The 17,537-nt window shown below is 37.1% G+C and overlaps 1 long non-coding RNA gene across 1 annotated transcript in view; it reads right to left on the reverse strand.

Moving 5' to 3' along the window:
• The window catches only part of LOC146762833 (uncharacterized), a 48,221-nt gene that overhangs the window by 7,904 nt on the left and 22,780 nt on the right, over positions 1-17,537 (reverse strand). The window contains exons 2-3 of the long non-coding RNA XR_014949150.1: positions 9,653-9,771; positions 7,718-7,830 (exon numbers count right to left, since the gene is read on the reverse strand). This is a non-coding gene — a long non-coding RNA (uncharacterized LOC146762833). The remainder of the gene's footprint in view (positions 1-7,717; positions 7,831-9,652; positions 9,772-17,537) is intronic.

Here is a 17,537-nt window from a genome sequence, read left to right on the forward strand (position 1 = left end):
TTATGTTTTTAAAGATTAAGGGTACATGTATTTTCAGGTCATATGAGAGATATCATTTCTCTGTATGTGCATTAATTGCATTTTCATTATTAATACTTCTGCAAAGTCATACTATAATATTTGATATCATCATTTTATAATGACAATTTCCTAATGAAGTGAATAATTTTAAAAAAATATGTAAAAATGTTTCATTTTCAAGGATTAATCTCTGTTGGGGACATGTAGGCATCATTGTTTCACTTGGCACAGAGATATTCAAGGTCTTCTTGCACCAGTGCAAAATCTAACGGATAAAAATAGTGCTCAGTGTTTGGAGAAGTGCTGCCCATTGTAATAAAGAAAAATAAAAGTAGCTGCTAGATAACAATAAGCAGGATGCAAGTCCTTGAGATGCATTTGAGTTGAAGACGTTGGCTCACCATGATAACATTGCTATGATATGTAAAAATATGCAGTGATCGTGGGATGTCTCCTTGCAGAGTATAAGTCCACATTCATAAGATGCAAGAAGATGCAATGAGATTTCCTTTTTTAGAAGGAAAATCCATCTGCTATTATATCTCACCTCGGTCCATGTGCATACTGTGGAATGAGTCTTTACAGGAGACACTTTAGGCCCTTGAAGGTAAAAAACTGATTGGAGACGACCAGAATCAAATTGCAAAGGGCAAATATTTTTGAGATTAAGTGGTCAATTTCTCAATGGCAAGCTGAATATGAATAATATTTTTTTTTTTTGTTGCTGTTGTTTTAACATATACATGACAGTGTTCAGAGATAAGACACCACTATTTATCCTGTCAGAGTACCTCCACAGTACTGGCTTGGTGCCTCTGAAAAGTGCTTTTGAGATTTGTGGAGTATGCGGTTGGAGCTCAGGTAGTGATAAATGTTTTGCAAATTATCTCCTTGGTACAGGGAATATAATAGCTAGTTGCACACACTTATTGCACTGTTGAAAAAAAAGAAGTGAAAGGTGGCTGAATAGGAAAGAACTGTTGGAACATTTTGTCAGAATGCAATTCATCTTGAAATTAAAATAATCACTTTTTAAATTTTAAAATTACATTGTGTATTTTCTATCAACAAGAGCCTTTCAGAGATATATGTCCAGTCTATAAATGTACAGACAAGGTAGCAGAGGAAAAAGAATCATCATTTGAATCCTTTTCAGTGACTCCTTGAATTTCCCATTCTGAAGTTAGGTCAAAATTGTAAGAACTGATGAGTATTACCCAAAACAAAACAGTCTGCAGTGGTCTGTTTTTACTGTCCATCCTGCCAAAATAACAGAAGGATGTAAAAGAATTTGCTCAGTAGTATTTTATAGCTCATTGCTTTGAGGCTTGCAAATCCCAGCTCATAAATGGTTTGTAAATAATTTATAAAAATCTGTTGTTCTCTACGATCACCGAAGAAAGAAATGTACCTCATTCTGAAAGCAAAACATTTTCTTATGTTTTAACTGCTAATTCTTTGATAGTGACACAATAGTGAACTACGTAAAACTGTTATTTAGTGAGCAATAGGAAGGATGTGTCTTGTAAAACCAGTTTTATTAGTTCTTACCCAGCTCTAGTAAGCAGATTTTTGCATCTGAAACTTTAATGTGTAGTTGGCAGTTGTCTACATTTTAGTCAGCAGTTTTCCAGTTCGAGTGTTTTCTAGTCTGTCAGTCAAAATAAACTGGAATTGTAATCCGCTGTCTACAGAATTAATTCGCCTCTCATCATGACTGGAATCTGAGTAAAAATAAAACTCAGCATGGACATTCATGTAAACATTTTTAAGTTGTTTTTAAAATAAAAGCACATAAAACTTTTCAGTTATGTTTAGAAATGTATACTGGTATTTTATATATTGGCCATAGTCTTGCAGCTTATTGCATTCTTTACTTGATTCATCCAGGCAGGATAGCTACAGTATTGTTTCATTTCCTAACAGCTGACTGCACAAATGCACAATGGAATTTCTGAATTACATAGATAGGCCTGTGCATCAAATACATTTCTGACCTTTTCCTTAATTTGCATTCATTTCAAAGTTATTTTAAGATATGGTAGGATAACAAAATCCATAGAGTCGAAAGGAATTCTCAAAGGTCATTGAGACCTTTGTCTCAATGTCAAAAAGTCCAAATCCCCTGCAGTAAACAGGGACATGCACAGCTAGATCAGGTTGCTCAGAACTTGGTCCAACTTCAGATTGAATGTCTGCAGGCACAAGGCATCCACCACATCTCTGGGCAACCTATGCCAGTGCCTCACCACCTTCACTGTAAAAAGATATTTTCCTTACACCTAACTTAAATGTACCCTTTTAAAGTTTGAAACCATTTCCCCTTGTCCTATCATTACAGACCCTACTAAATAATTTGTGAACTGGGGAACTGTCATTCACCCTCCTGTTTATATACTTCCTTCAAGTACATTACCCTGTACAGCCATTCTTATGCTTGGAACTCACACACATCACATGTCTGCTTGTGTGTTCCAAAACTAAAATATTTCATTTTTCATTTTAATGTTCAGGGAAAAAAATAAATAAATAAATAAAAATCTTCCCATGGAATGCAAATAAATGCAGCCAAAATTGCTATGAGTTTTCATGTTTCATGTTTTCTTCTCCATCTTTCCCTCCTTCCTCTGTTGTGAAACAAGAGGAAAAAGGTCTTTTAGCTGGTTCAAATGCATACAAGTGCTTCATGCAGCAGATACAAATAAAATTGACCTTTGAACATTCGAAGTACATCAAAAGTAGTGTGTTAAGTGCTGTTAATTGTCCAGTACTGATAAAAACAGCTCCACACAATGTTATGTAGCAGTTTTGATACACTAAATTTTCCATTAGTTTAGTTTGAAATATACCTAATAACTCAGAAGTTATCAGGAAAGTAGTTGATAAATAGGCATATAAAGATGATACAAAAAAATAGAGAGCTTGACTTTGTAAGCTTTGTTCCTTTCCTTCTGAAACCTCAAAATTTCCATGAAGCAGTATTGCCCTCTTCCAGTCAGATTCATAGCTTTATTACACACTTTTCCCACTGATATACTAAGAACTACATTACACTCTGTCTCTGAATTACTATGCTTTTTAGATACTAAGGAGAACTGTAGAGAACAAAGTTAGCTGCCTCATTTGTCATGTCTTTTTTCTATTACAACCTGTTTGCTACTATCCATCTGTCATCCACATGAAACAGAGACTCCTCAGTCTCTTAAATCTGCCCTGACACACCAAAAAATGACTGCTCCAAGAAAAAGAACCACTTACTATTCTGTGCAAGATGGGATGCTAGAATGCTAGGAAAAAGTGCCATTTTGCTACAGTTTCTTCTAGGCAAATCACATCTAAAGTCTGCTTTTCCTCTCCCAATAAAATATTCTCCTTTCCTCCCAAAGAAGAGCTGATAACACCAGCCTGAAAGATAAATGTCTCTAGAAGACCATACAAGAAGGTAAAATCCATGTCAGAGAAAGGTGAGCTAGGATGGCTTTGGCTTTCTGAAGAAGACCTTTCTCTGGAAAGCAAGGAGTCTGTAAGCTGTGAAACTTCTCTAAAATAGTGGCATCTGAGTTCATTAATGTGTACATGCCACCTTCATATTAGACTTTCAAACATTTATTGCACTGTTGCAGAAAGGGGTTTGAGTGAGGGATCTGTCAAACCACACTTCAATGAGCCATTCATTCTGTAGGAATTAAACAATAAGAATCTTCACTTTCAGGGAAAACTGTTCAAAGTGCATGTAAACTAAATCCTAGGATGTGGCACCTGTTTATGAGGTAGAATTCAAGTATGTCTTGGTAACCTCCATATCTCCTGAGTTGTAGCATAACTTTCACCAATATTCTTGCTATGTACTGAGGAACAGTGGCCCTGCTAGGCAGGGGGGTTGGAACTACATGATCCTTAAGGTCCCTTCCAACCCGAGTCATTCTGTGATTCTGTGATTCTGTAACAATATTTTCTAAAGAATTCAACCAGTTGTAAGTGCTTCCACACCTCTTATCTTGGATTAAATACATATCATAGGGAAAAAAATAAAAATAAATCTGTACATTAAAGAATAGCAGTGTGTGTGCTTGTGTGTGTACTAGTATTGTACTAACAAAAACTGTGATGTTGAGAGTCATATCAGCCATTTTTCAAGTTAAAGATTGCCTAGAGAATCACTAATCAAATGACAGTTTAATTGTACTACTAAATTAAGACAACAATATGATCCCAGAAGCATTAGCCATATCTGTCTACCAATTGCATCTTAATGGTTCTGGGAAAAAAAAAAACAAAAAAAACATCTACATAAGTTTGTGCACAGAATTTCAAATGGAGTGTCAAAATATCCCTCATGTCTTCTTTGTCTGATGGAACTACTGAAAGGCCATGAATCTGCACTTTTATGGAAATTTTATAGGCATAATTTTCCGTGACCTCAGTTCAAGGTCTTTCAGTGTAAGATTAAGAATCATACAAAATTTACCTTGAAATTCCTGTTTTCTCTTAACAAAAACAAGTTTATTTTACCATACTTTATTCTCTTGCAACACATGGAACCACTAGTAGGCATTTCACAAGGGGACAGTGTGGACAGCAGATATTCTTGCTTAAGAACTGTTAGATGATTTCCCCCTTCCTTCCTCTTTCTCCTCCTTTTTCCCTTTCCCTTTCTCCTTTCTTCTCCTAACCTTTCCTCTTCCTCTTTGTCTTCCCTTTCCCCTTTACTTTTACCTTTCTTTAATACCCTTTTCACATCTGCTCAGCATTTATCTGCATGCTAAGTCCCTGTTGCCAAAGATCAGGAGTGTTTGGAATATATTAGCTAAACCTGAAACGTCAGTAAATTAAGACGTACAAGAGACAACTTTAACATCCCTACAATCGTTCCAGTACATGTACACATACTAACACATTTATCTATTCCCTTGGAAAATCATCCTACACTGTGACCACAACAGTAGAAATTCAAACTACGGTGCTTAAATGATAATCCCACAATTAATGCAGCAGGGAGCAGATCCAGCATCATCTGTCATCCATGCACAGTAGAAAGTAGAAAAGCAATTGAAGTAACTGAAATACTGGGTAAGCTCCTTTTATCAGTCCACAGCAAATTTCATTCAAAGATTCACAAACAAGGTGAATTTGTTCATTCTGTAGTTGTTATTCTTCAAAGGATACAGTATTTAAGCTCTACTGTAATTAAATCTGAATACATTGAAAATGTTTGTAGCCTATTTTACCTGTGTAGTTTCTACAGTGCCATAGCTGTTAGCTGGAATATCTCACCTTCTCCATGAGATAATTTTTCATTCGGCCCCATGAAGTCCCAGTGGGCATATTTCTGGACACATTTGAAAGCAACAGAACCAGCTGTGCACCTCCATATGTGAAAGGTCTGATCAGACCAGTCTCATTTTAAAATTGACAGAAAGATTGTTTTGCCACAGCAGAGTGATTCACAGCTCCAGAGCAGGCTGTGATGCCAAGTTTTTAAAAAGCTTTAATAAGCCAAGCCGGCCAGGAGTCAGAACACGATGTAGCTGTGTGGCACTGCTGAAATGCCTGACAACCTCGATCAGCCATAAATTAATTTTTACAAAGGATAGAAGAACACACTCGGAAAGGAGTAATGTGCCCTGATACTGTCAATATCATCAGAATGACGTTGCATCGACATTCTAACCATCAGCTATGAACCTATGTAATGGTTACAAATTATGCAATGTAATGAATTTAAGAAAAGGTAAATTTTAAAATGAGGAGCTGAAAATGAGTTATGTCTGCAAGGGAGGAGCAATTATCTCAAAGACAGCTATTCAAAATCTGATTTCCAAGACAATTAAAACTACATTGGACAAAGATCTGGACAGCACACACAGGCATTCCCAGATGAGGGAATTGAATGTACCCACAGAAAGTTTAAAGACTACAACAAGCTGGGAGGAAGTGTGGATCTGTGTGGGGGAAGAAAGGCTTTACATGGAGATCTGGATAGGCTGGATAGCTGACCTGATGCCAATGAGATAAAGTTCAACAAGGCCAAGTGCCAATTCCTGAACTTTGGGCACGGCAACCCCAGCATATCTTTATATATATATGTATCTTTAGCAGCATATCAGTTTTGATGAAACACTGGTGAATAATTTTTAATCCAGTCTAGAAAAGAAGCACAGGTAAACACCTGTAAAGGTCATTACTCAGCACAGGACATGGAGTCACAGTTTGTCCTTGGTGACATGAATATGAGACAAGAGAGAAAACATCTGAAAGGTGCAGAAACCTGTATGTGTAGTCCACTTACAGGGATAGTCACACAGAGAGGAGAGTTCTCAGGTACTGGGCCCTTTCCTCTTGACATTGATGGTTTTTATGAAGGTGAGATGTCAGAGAGGAAACACCCGAAACACCACTTCTAACCATTTGGATGTAGACAGCCTGTATTGTAGGGAGTTGGAACCTAGGACTTAAATACTGCTTAGATCCTTCAAAAGTCTCTGGTAATCTGAAACCAATCTTTTAGTTTTATGAATAGAGACAATCACAAATAATTAGACTATCCTTCATCAAATTAAGCTGGCCCATTAAAGGTGAAAAATCAATATAATCCATATAGTAAATTAGCTGTGCGTAGTTACCCATGTTTTCTAAAAGCAGAGGAGTAGTAGCCTATTTTATTCTAAAGCAAATAGTGGAAACAGTAAATGTGTGTGCAGCTATGAAGTTCAGCAGTACAGAAGATAGTGACCCTTCTTTTCACAAAGATGTGCGCATGACTTCCATGGTGGCATCTGATACCTTACAGAATGAGGCCCAATTGATTGCTTGGGAAAGGAATTCTTGCAAATATATTAAATTGTGTAAAAGCTTTTGGGTCCACTAGGCTACTAGTAATCTGCTGCTGAAGGACTAGCACCAGGCTCAGGAATAACCCACAAGTAAGCCGTATCCTCATCTAGCTGGAAGGTGGCTGGAAACTGGCTCCCAAACATTTGAAAGTCTTGTGGACACAATCATCAAATACAATCCCTATACAAACAGCATTAGAAGATACCAGGACTCAGGGTCTCACTGTGGGGTGCCTCAGCTGTCCTGTCTAGACATAGATTAGTGACCATCTATTCCAGGTATGACATTTGCTTGATATTTCTTAAATATCAGATCATTTTGACAACCATAAAATCAAACTGCCTTGAAGTGACACTGTCTGCAACAGAGTAAATTGTATATAGTCATGTCCAGACAGAAATTTAGTTGTTCATTATAGCAATTTGTCTTTTGTCAAGAAGTGTAAACCTAAATAAACTCAGAATAGACACCAAACCCTAAAACAGTCTAAATAAGCTTAAGTGGATGCTCCCTATTGGAAACTGGTATGCGGTTTTCTTGAATGGTACTTGTCTTACTTCGGTTCTTTCAAGGTCTTATGTATTTCCCATTTATAAGTCTCCAAACACTGTAAATACGTAGGGCTGAATTTCTACGATGAAAAATGGCTTAGAAACTCATTTGAACAATGTAGCCAATAGATCGTATGCCCCTTGATCGCATGTTTTCTGAAATCAAATAGATATTTCATTTTGTCCAACTTTAGGGCCACCAAATACATGAATGTTCATTATCCTAATATGCAGCTACTAATTTAAATTATTTATGCATACATAAAAAGGTTTTCCTTAACAAAATAACTTTTACAGTGCAGTTCTATTACGTACAGACTGTTTGCAGATTTTGGATCATAGGGTCAATAGATGTTCAGACTTTTTATGAGCATCTCACCATCCCACCATCTAGTGCAGAAATGCAATGCTTTTGTTTCCCAGTCTAAAACAAAAACAGAGAGAGAGAGAGAGAGAGAATAAAAAGGAAATGTTTTGTGTTGCTCTGTTTTCTAATAACCTTGCACAGGAATTAAGTATGCAATGGACTCCTTCTTTTAGTACATTTAAAAATCTGAAAGTTATGTCTGTCACTCATTGTTTACATAGTTGCTCCTTTTAACTATTTGAATTTAAATAAATAAATAAATAATTAAAAATGATTATGCAGATAAAAACTTTATTGAATTAGGGAAATAAAATAAAGCCAAATCTATCCTCAGGTGTATAATGCTCATTTGTGTGAATGTATGCTTGTGTGTGCAAGTCCAAAAATATCTTAAGAAAAGATAGAAGACAGCTATTCCTAACATACCTGAGTAGGCACAGAATATATTTTTGTCATCTTCAGTGAGGTCTATAAATCGCAGGCACATAAAAAATGCATGGTAGATAATTATATTTTAAGCACATTAATCATAAAAGCTGGTTTGTACAACATTATATGCACAGTCATTGTAAATTTAAGTTTTAACTAACACCCACAAATCTTACCATTTTCTTAATTATTCTCCATGCAAGGCCTAGTACAGCAGCTGATATCCTTTTTTCCCCTAGAAATGTTAGAGCAAAGCCACTTTCCTAACATAGTGCATATGAATACCTCATACACACTCACAGGGCTTGACTCAAGTGTCACATGCAGGTGACATACAAAGAATCATAGAATTATAGAATTCTTAGAGCTCGGAAGGACCTTTAAAGGCCATCCAGTCCATCTCCCCTGCAATGAACAGGGACACCACAACTAGATCAGGTTGTGAAGGGCCTGGTCCTGGGCATCTCATCTTGAAAGTATCCAGGAGACTTCACCTGATCACCACAAGTTTGCAAATATAATTGAGAGTGGCTTGGCAACTACATCAGCTAGTTCCCTCAGGAATCTGGGATGCATCTAATCAGGACCCACAGACTTGTTGGTGTTCAGGTTCCTCAGGTGGTCATGAATCCGATCTTTGTTTTCAGTGGAATGGACTTTCCTTCTCCCAGCTCTGCATCTCTAACTCCTTTACTATTATGCAACTGAAGGCTTAGAAGCACAAATAATCGTGGGATCTCTTCTGCAAAGCATATAACATGTTTCATTAGAGGAAAGGCACTTCTAAGACTGAAAAGAGACTGCAGTGGATTATCAACAGTATTTAGAGCTTTCAGTCACTGAGTCATGAGGCAAGATTAGCAGCATAAAAAGAACAGAGATTTCACAGAACTCCATCCCATCTGGAAAACAGCATAATAGTCATGTTGGGAAACACTTTGATACTGGAATGATGCCTTGACATTAGCTTGCACTTGGGAAAGTGACTTTAGTAGAAGACTCATAAATCTGCAAGTGCTGCAGTTTATCCAATCAGGAATGAGCTGGACTATTTCAGTGACAGGAATAGCTCCAAGAAAAGAAATGTCCCCTCTCTGCTTAAAACCTTTTGATATGGGGCTCCATAACCCTGGGCTAGACAGTTGTCACTTTTATTGGTAAATATTTTTGTTGTCTGGGGTAGAAGAAAAATTCCACTTAGGAAAAATATCCTACAAATAAATTCCTTTGCAGGTATATTTTCCCCTTTCCCTCCTGGAGACAGTGTTTTCACAGCAGTGGTAGCAGAAGACACTTGATTGTTTCTCTTGCCTTTTTTGCCTCTGTGCACTCACAGGATCAAATAGAAGGCAAGAATAGATACAAGACATAAGAAAGAAGGGGAAATGGAAAAACAGAATAAAATGAGACAAAATACAGAAAGAATGGGAGGTTGCTGTGTAAGTCGTACCTTTTTTCTTTCTTTCCACACTGTAGAATGATGTCCCAGAATGGCAAAATGAGACTTTAGAAACTGTTCTGGAAGCAAAACACCAGGTGGTATCCTCTTCTTCTGTGGCTACAAATCTACTGTTAAGAGAATGTAAAATTACAGTTAAGGTTTGGAAACAATGAGAAACAGGATTGTCAGAACTATTTCAACATTTTTGTGATAATTTCTACTTCTTTTATTTTAGTCATATTCTCAATTAAGCTTGATGTTTTCATGTCAAAATCAACTTCCAGCCTACTACTATTGCCACTGACTTTTATCTACTTCTCTTTTGAAGGAGACTGAAGATGTTTATTAAACCAACAAATGCATAAACAAGGAAGAAATTTTACTAATTGAGCATTTCCTGTCAGACACAAAAGTGTAGAATTTACTAGTTTTGGAGTGGAAGTTAGACATAAAAGAACTCCTCTCCTCAAAATAGTTTATTATTTTATTTTAAAATTCTATTTGAGGATGAAGAGAGAAAAAGGTATCAAGCTCAGGAGCAAAATCAAATTGAACAGATCAGGGTACTGACAATTGGACAACGGATCTCTTACACCTTTAAACAAAAGGGCTCCTAAGTCTCTAAGTAAGCATTTCTGGGAAGCCTACAAAGCTTTTTAACATGCAGGTTTCTTTCCATCTTTCTTCAAGGCATGAGAGTAAAAGATTTGGCTTGTGTGGTTTTGGTGTCATATCTCATCGGCTTTAGCAATCATTATGCATACCTCTCAGCCATTTGCACAGCATAATCTCTCTTCTGGCAAAAGGTTTACCAGTGAGACTGAAATGGCAGGATCAAGGTTACAACATTCTCAAACCAAAACCCAAGTGCGTAGATCCAAGTATTGAGCATTGTCCTAAGAGCTGTGGATGTTGGAAATAGGAAAAATGCAGGAAATAAATCCTTGAAATCTTTCATTTTAATGCAGCACATTTTTAAAGCTTGATTTATGGAAAGAGATTGCCAAGGTTTCTTCTAGCTGAAGACATTTAAAGATCAGAAGTAATTCTGAGGGCATTATTGAGTGTAGCAGATTTATACTGCAAGATGAATTTATGCAGATTTCAGGCATCAACAATAAAACTGAATAATTAAGAGACAGACTCTGTGGATTAACACAGCTTCATGTCATTCTGTGGCACACTGAATAAATGTATACAATTATTAAATCAAAGTAAGCTGGGATGGAAATATTTTCATACTACAGATACACCTCTGATAAAATGTTCTTAAAAACTAGCAGTGTCATGCTCTCAGGTTCCCAGATATGAAGTATATTAGAATTGATGATAAACTTCTATAGTATTTACATTGCTCTAATGGCTCTAGAAGCATGAAACCAACTGAATGCATTAAAGTAATTAAAGAGTTGTCTGATCTGTCTTTGCCTATAAAGTAATAATGTGATTTTTAACAAATTTTATGACTACATGGACATATGAGTTCTGTGAGGAAAGAGACGTGACTAGACCAAGACACATTCCTGTCCTCAATCATCCAGCTGGAGGGATTTGCTGCTTTCTGCGAGGACATCAAAATAAAGATAGGGAATCAAATGTTATCTCTGGGCACCAACTCCAGTGATGTAGTGCCTGTATGTATCACTTAGGGCAACAGACTGGCGGTAGTTCATGTCACCATGGGATGGGTGACACAGCTATCCCTGGACAGGTAACTTCTGACTGCCAGAAGATGTAGGACTGACAGCCTTGTCCTGAGTCAGGGAGAGACCTGCGGGGGTGGGGCTGGGGGAGATGTAGGGGTTGCCCATGGAGACCATGGGTAACTGCTCCCTGTGTATATTGCTATTGTAATGCCTTCTACATCTGCAGGCCCAGGCTGGGAAACAGCTGAACTATGGCACACCCGTCTCTCCATGCCACTCTGAGGTCGCTGCAGCTCTCTGGAGTGACACTGCCCTAGGGATGAGGAAAGCCCCCAGCCCCAGCCTGCACTGCACTGCAGCCTCACAGGGGCTGAAGGTGCCCCAGCAGCCATGGGTGAGGGGAACACTGTGCCACTCGCCCTAGCTGTTCCTGTGTGAAAATCTCAATATTTATCTTAGAATAAAATTCATGATTGGTAAACTCACTGGCTGGTTCTTATGGTTCGTATGGTTCTAATTACCTCATTAGAATTACTTTAAAGTCTTTATACATGCACATACATCATATAAATGTGTATATAAATATACATATGTAAAGTGTAATTATGGTTAAATATATTTATGCATACTTTACATTCCTTTCTGATATGTGTACAGAATCTGTATGTAAATATATAGTTATGTGCACATAAAGACGTAAAGAGATTGTAGAACTGCACTGGATTTGCATGGCACGGTTTAGCAGCTGCCCATGGGGCTGTGCTGGAGCAGTGCCTGAAGAGCTGGCCCCACGAGATGGAGCTGTGATGGAGCAGTGCAATGGTGCCAAGCTATGTGTGAGACCCCCACACCTCAGAGTTTTGTAGCACATAAGATTTATTTTATAAGCCCTGTGTAGACTGAAAACGTTATGAGATTTGATGTCCATTTCAGAAACTCAGTGAGTGAGAAATAATTAATTCAGAAGGTCTAGGAACAAGACATAATTGCATCTGCAATTATTTCTAATTTACTGATTTCCTGGATACCAATTTGTGAATGCACGAAGAGTACTAATAACTTGTCTGTCTGTCATACACAAGGACACATTAAATTTCTTGCTCCATGGGAGACTAAACTAATCAAGCTGTACCATAGCATTCAGAATATACGGTGTCCAGTTCTTGGCTTTTTTCCATTCAGATCATTTTGCATGTCATAGGGCCTCTACTATTGCAGCCTTCTCTGATGGGCTGTCAATAGCCTTCAACAATTCCTTCAAGAAGAGGTGCAGATCATCTCAAGAAAGAAAGGAAGAAAAAAAAAAAAAAAAAAAAAAAAAAAAAGAAAAAGAAACTTTATAATTTTATAGTGTTGCAGTATTGGAAAATATTAAAATCTGGATATTTGCCTCAAGAGAAGGGAAGGGGAGGGAAGGCAAGAGGAAGGCAAAGGGGGGGGGGGGGGGAGGGGGGAAGCGGAGAGGGAAGGGAAAAGGAAAACAAAAAAGAAAAGGGAAACAACAACTGCAAATATTGTTGCTGAACATGCTAGAGTGTCAAACCTGAGTCTTAGCAAATGTTGCACAGAGTCCTCAGATAGCGAACTGACACGAATAATCTCATTTATTTTCACAATTCATCACTGCAGAGCATTGGATTCTGGATGATCCTGAGTAAACCTGGGACTCAAGTGACAAGAAAAGAATAATAACATCATATTATCTGTTACTCACTGAGCATGTGTTAGCGATATACTGTAGCCAGAAACCCTGCTACTGCTGTTTCCTTAAGCTAAAGAAATAAAACATGGTGCTTCCAGAAGACTACAAGGGAGACAATCCCCTCTCTTCCTTAGCTCTTTTTGGCCTAAAGCAGTACTAATAGCGGACACTCTTTGTGTAAACAGGGAATAAATAATTTCTTCACGAGTTTTTTGCAGGAGTCACAGCAACCAGCTAACACTAAAATTATGCTTTTATTTTGGCTGATCTCAGAGCAAAAGAGCAGGCAACATGAGGTGTTACGCACGTAGACTTGAGATACTGTGATTAAATAAAAGTCATCATAATCATTTCAGTTGCACTGAAACAACAGGAGGAAAAGAAATAAAATCTGTCATATGGGGAAAAAGTCTGCAGAGAAAAATAATTTTCAGACTTCTCACAGGGCACATTCAACACTGAAAAGAAAAAAAAACTATTTAAAAAAACACTTGAGAACATGCTTTCAAATTAAATTATTCAAGTTCTTTTCATAATGAAAGTCTCGTAAAATTGAAATGCATTCATCTCTTATAGTAGAATTCCACAAAGATTTCTTCTTGACTGATGAAATAGACTTTGCCTTGAAGGACTGTCACATTAACAATCTCCTACATTCTTTTTATGAGAACATACTGCAGAAATAGTAAAACAGAAGCAGTTTTGTTGTCTGTGCAGATTTTGCTAACATGTAGAGGGATTTAATAAGGACTTGCCAACACGAGTTCATACCAAGATAAGTCAATTTAAGAAACTAAGTAGTTATTTGAAAATGAGGAAACCCATCAGGGCTCAATCATTTATGCTCTATTTTATATGGAGTACAAGTATATTAATCATATAACTTCTGTGTTATGACTCACAGTGTTGCAGATGCTGTGCTGGTTCACACAGTTGTCCTCTGTGCCCCCTCAGTGATGGATCTGAGTTCAAGCAGATTTTCCTTGTGTGCAGGTGTATGTCCCCCCTTCAGTGATGCATACTTCAGTGCATTGGTTCAGATTACTAATAAATACCTAGCAAACTCCTCCCTTTGCTTTCTCTTTCATGCTGATATACGAGGGCTGCTCTGAAAGTAATGTCTCATGGTATTATGTTTGCTCACAACGTCAGTGGTGGATGTTGGTGTATGGCAGTAGAGGTTGAACCTTCCCACCATTAGTCCATACCATTTTGCTGCCATGTGAGAGATGGCAGCAGAGGAGCAGTCTGATAGGATGGACTATGACATGGAAGTACAGACGTGCAACTGAATCCTTCCATGTAGAAAAAAAATTAGCCACTGACATTTATCAATGATTGGTGAACATTTAGGGAGACCAAACATGGGATGTAAGTATAATGAGGTGGTGGGTGGTGTGTTTCAGCACTGGCAGTAACGACAGTGCATCACTTCCAATGGCGTGGATATTTAGGTAGGAGGCTCTGGTTAATCGCTGCTAAAAAACCATAGCTAATGCTAGTTATTACACTGAAAAACAATATTCTGTAGCTGAGAATATTCTCTATCTGCTGGTGTTATTGTGCTCTTTGTTTCTGTTGTATTTTCCATGGAAATAAATAGGAGGCATTACTTTTGAAATGCAGATGCTGTATCTCTCTAGCTCTTGTTTTTTAATTCTGCCTTGTTTAGATGTTGAGCATCTTTAACAAGGGTCAACTACTAATCTTGGTGTTTATACAGTGGCAATAAAATCAATCACATATTCACATTGCCTGGTTTTGTTTTCCTAGATTTTGAAACAAAGGAAAAAGATAGTAATGTACTCAGAAAGACACAGGTCTTTTAAAAGAATTAAATTCTCAATTGAAAATGGTCAAAATTGTTTATAATATACTTTATATTATAGTGAAATTGGGATCTTTCAGTTTTTTCTAACTTGTAACAGAGTAGAAAACTTGCCTTTATCCTCAGAGAAATGCACAAGTTTGCATGCAGTTTAAAGGACTCCCTGAAAATACAGACAAAACAGTTTCAAGTCCAAGTCCTCTTTTTCACCTGTGATCAGTCATGATCTTGAACATGGTCTTCCCACAGTTATATCTCTACTATTTAGTTATCGGTTGTTCTTCCTGCACACTCATAGATTGGAACTCCCACTTTCCAGCCAACCTTAAATTCAATATCTGATATCTATGTCTAAAGTAGGGCACAAACACTGCAGAAATCTATGATGTTCTGTTGGCCCACAGCATCCCCAGTGTTCATTAATTTAATTATTTAACAGGAAAGCAACTACATCATTATTCAACTTCAGACTGCAGACTTGATGTCTTTAAGCTACAGACACTTCATTGACATGATAAACTAGAAAACTATGAGGGAAAGCAGCCCCCCACCTCAAGCATGAAGCTTCAGCTGAAGTTTTAAATGGACCTTGGCAGATATGCTCTTCCTCTGAAGAACATTTACTTCTGTCTGTTCACAGTTAGACAGCTCAGTCTATTTCTGAAGGACTGTTCTGATGGGTAACTGATAATTTAAGACTGCAATCTTGGCTGACTGGATCCCAGCTTACGATCCTGGCTGGGACAGCTTAGTTTAGTAAATAAATCTCAGCAATAACCAGACTGTGACATTACTATCTCTATTCTTTTCCTTCCTTTTGTAGTTTGTGCTTGTGAGGAATTTTATCTGTATATTCTACTTAACAGTCTTAATTATATTCTTTTTACTCCCCGAAATCTATTTTTTCTCATTCTGCTCTTTTCTGAAATCTCATCTTCCCTTTTTCTGCAATGTTGTATGGCATTTCTTTATTCCTGGATATAGCAGTTTGATTTGAGCCACTATGTTAGTGGGATAATGTTTTTGCTTGCATAGTGCTTTAAATCTTTAACTACCATAGGAATATTGCTTAATGAACCTATACAACTTTCCTGAGAAGTAAAACTAGCAAATATTATTACCAAGTTCTTGCTTTTTTCCCTCTCTCACTGCAGATGCCAGTAAATAAAGTAGGACCAAGTCAACCTTCCTGACCTTATTTTGGCTTTTATTATTTTACTTTGTTATTAATGCTCTTCTGCCTCCTCTTTTTGTTTAACCTTATTCAAATCCTTATCTCTTCTTTAATTCCGTTTACTTTCTAGTTGTCTCTCACAGAGGTGACTGTTAGGGGATTATTCTGATCAATTTAATATGAATAACTCTGCAGCTGCATGCTCCATGTTATTACCCATAGCCATTAAAATACATTTACTTGATTGGAATTACTGTGCTTCAAAAAAATGCTGTTCTTCACTTATTTGTATAAAAAATGCTTCTTTTATTTCCATTTTAAATTTTCTTTTATTCTTTTCAACTTTTCTGTCACCTTTTGAGCTGCAAAGCTTTTAGAAATTGATTTTGAAGTATCTCCTCAGAACTCTGCTATTAGTCATACAGAAGAGTCACTCGTGCTTTTTTTTTTTCTTTTTTTCTTTTTGTCTTTTAAAAGAACAGAGCAATATCTCTTCACAACAATACATGATATATACTCCCTAGGACAAATAAAACCATGCTACAGCCATGGACCTTTAATGTTCTGTTTTATTCCTTTTGGATGAGTCTGGAAAAGGACATAACCCAGTGTTTTCAACAGTCACGTTGGTAGAGGCAGCCAGAAGACACATGCAGCCCATTAGGAACCTCACACTGCAGAGAGTATTTTTCACATTGTATATTTAGGGGTAAGGGAGCTGAGTCATACTCATTCCTTATTTACCAGAAATAAAAAGAAGAATCCTTATTGTTGATTCTTTCAAAAAAAGAAAAGATGATAATATGACAATTAAAGTATTGTTCGAATTTAAGTAAGCTCTAAATTAGTTGGATTGTGTAGGTCTGAAACCACACAATACTGTGTAATAATTGCATTGTCTTACTGCTTATATCCTCTGTTACACTAATACCCATGTCAATAACCAAGATAAATTCCAATCCAAGAGTTAGTCTGGAGTCTAAGTAAAGAAAGTCAAAGAATGACCAGACAAACTGGAGCAAAAGAAGTGAAAAGACTCATAACACACAGGCCAGTGAGTGCTGTTAATTACAGCAGAAATACTCATACCAAAACCTAGCAAGTTCTTGTTGTGGCAGAGGCTGTAATGGGCATGCAGTCAGAAGCTGCATTTGAGCTAATGTCCAAGCCAGTTCATTTTCCTGCACATTTCTATTTGGAATCATGACTGGGCACACCCAGACCTTACTGTTATTTAAAGTTTCAGTGTAAACCATATTGGATCTTCATTTAGAATGCTTAGAACTTAGTCACAACTTCTTTGTATAGTTACAGTATTACCGAGATCAGGATCAATAGCAGTACCAAAATAAAATCTTCAATTTAATTCTGCTACAAACTCATTTGCCTTGTAATGCACATTACAGTGTGGTTGTGAATTCTGAAACTAATATTTTTATGATACTTACTTTTTTTTAAGTGGGGCAGGAGGGCTTATTTTAATTTTTTTCTCTAGTTTTGATAGAAACATCCAGGTCTGTATGGTGCTTTTCTTTCGGTTATTT

This window comes from Coturnix japonica, chromosome 1, assembly GCF_054131305.1.
Source record: "Coturnix japonica strain WE chromosome 1, WE-NBRP24, whole genome shotgun sequence".
Classification (NCBI taxonomy): Eukaryota; Metazoa; Chordata; class Aves; order Galliformes; family Phasianidae; genus Coturnix; species Coturnix japonica.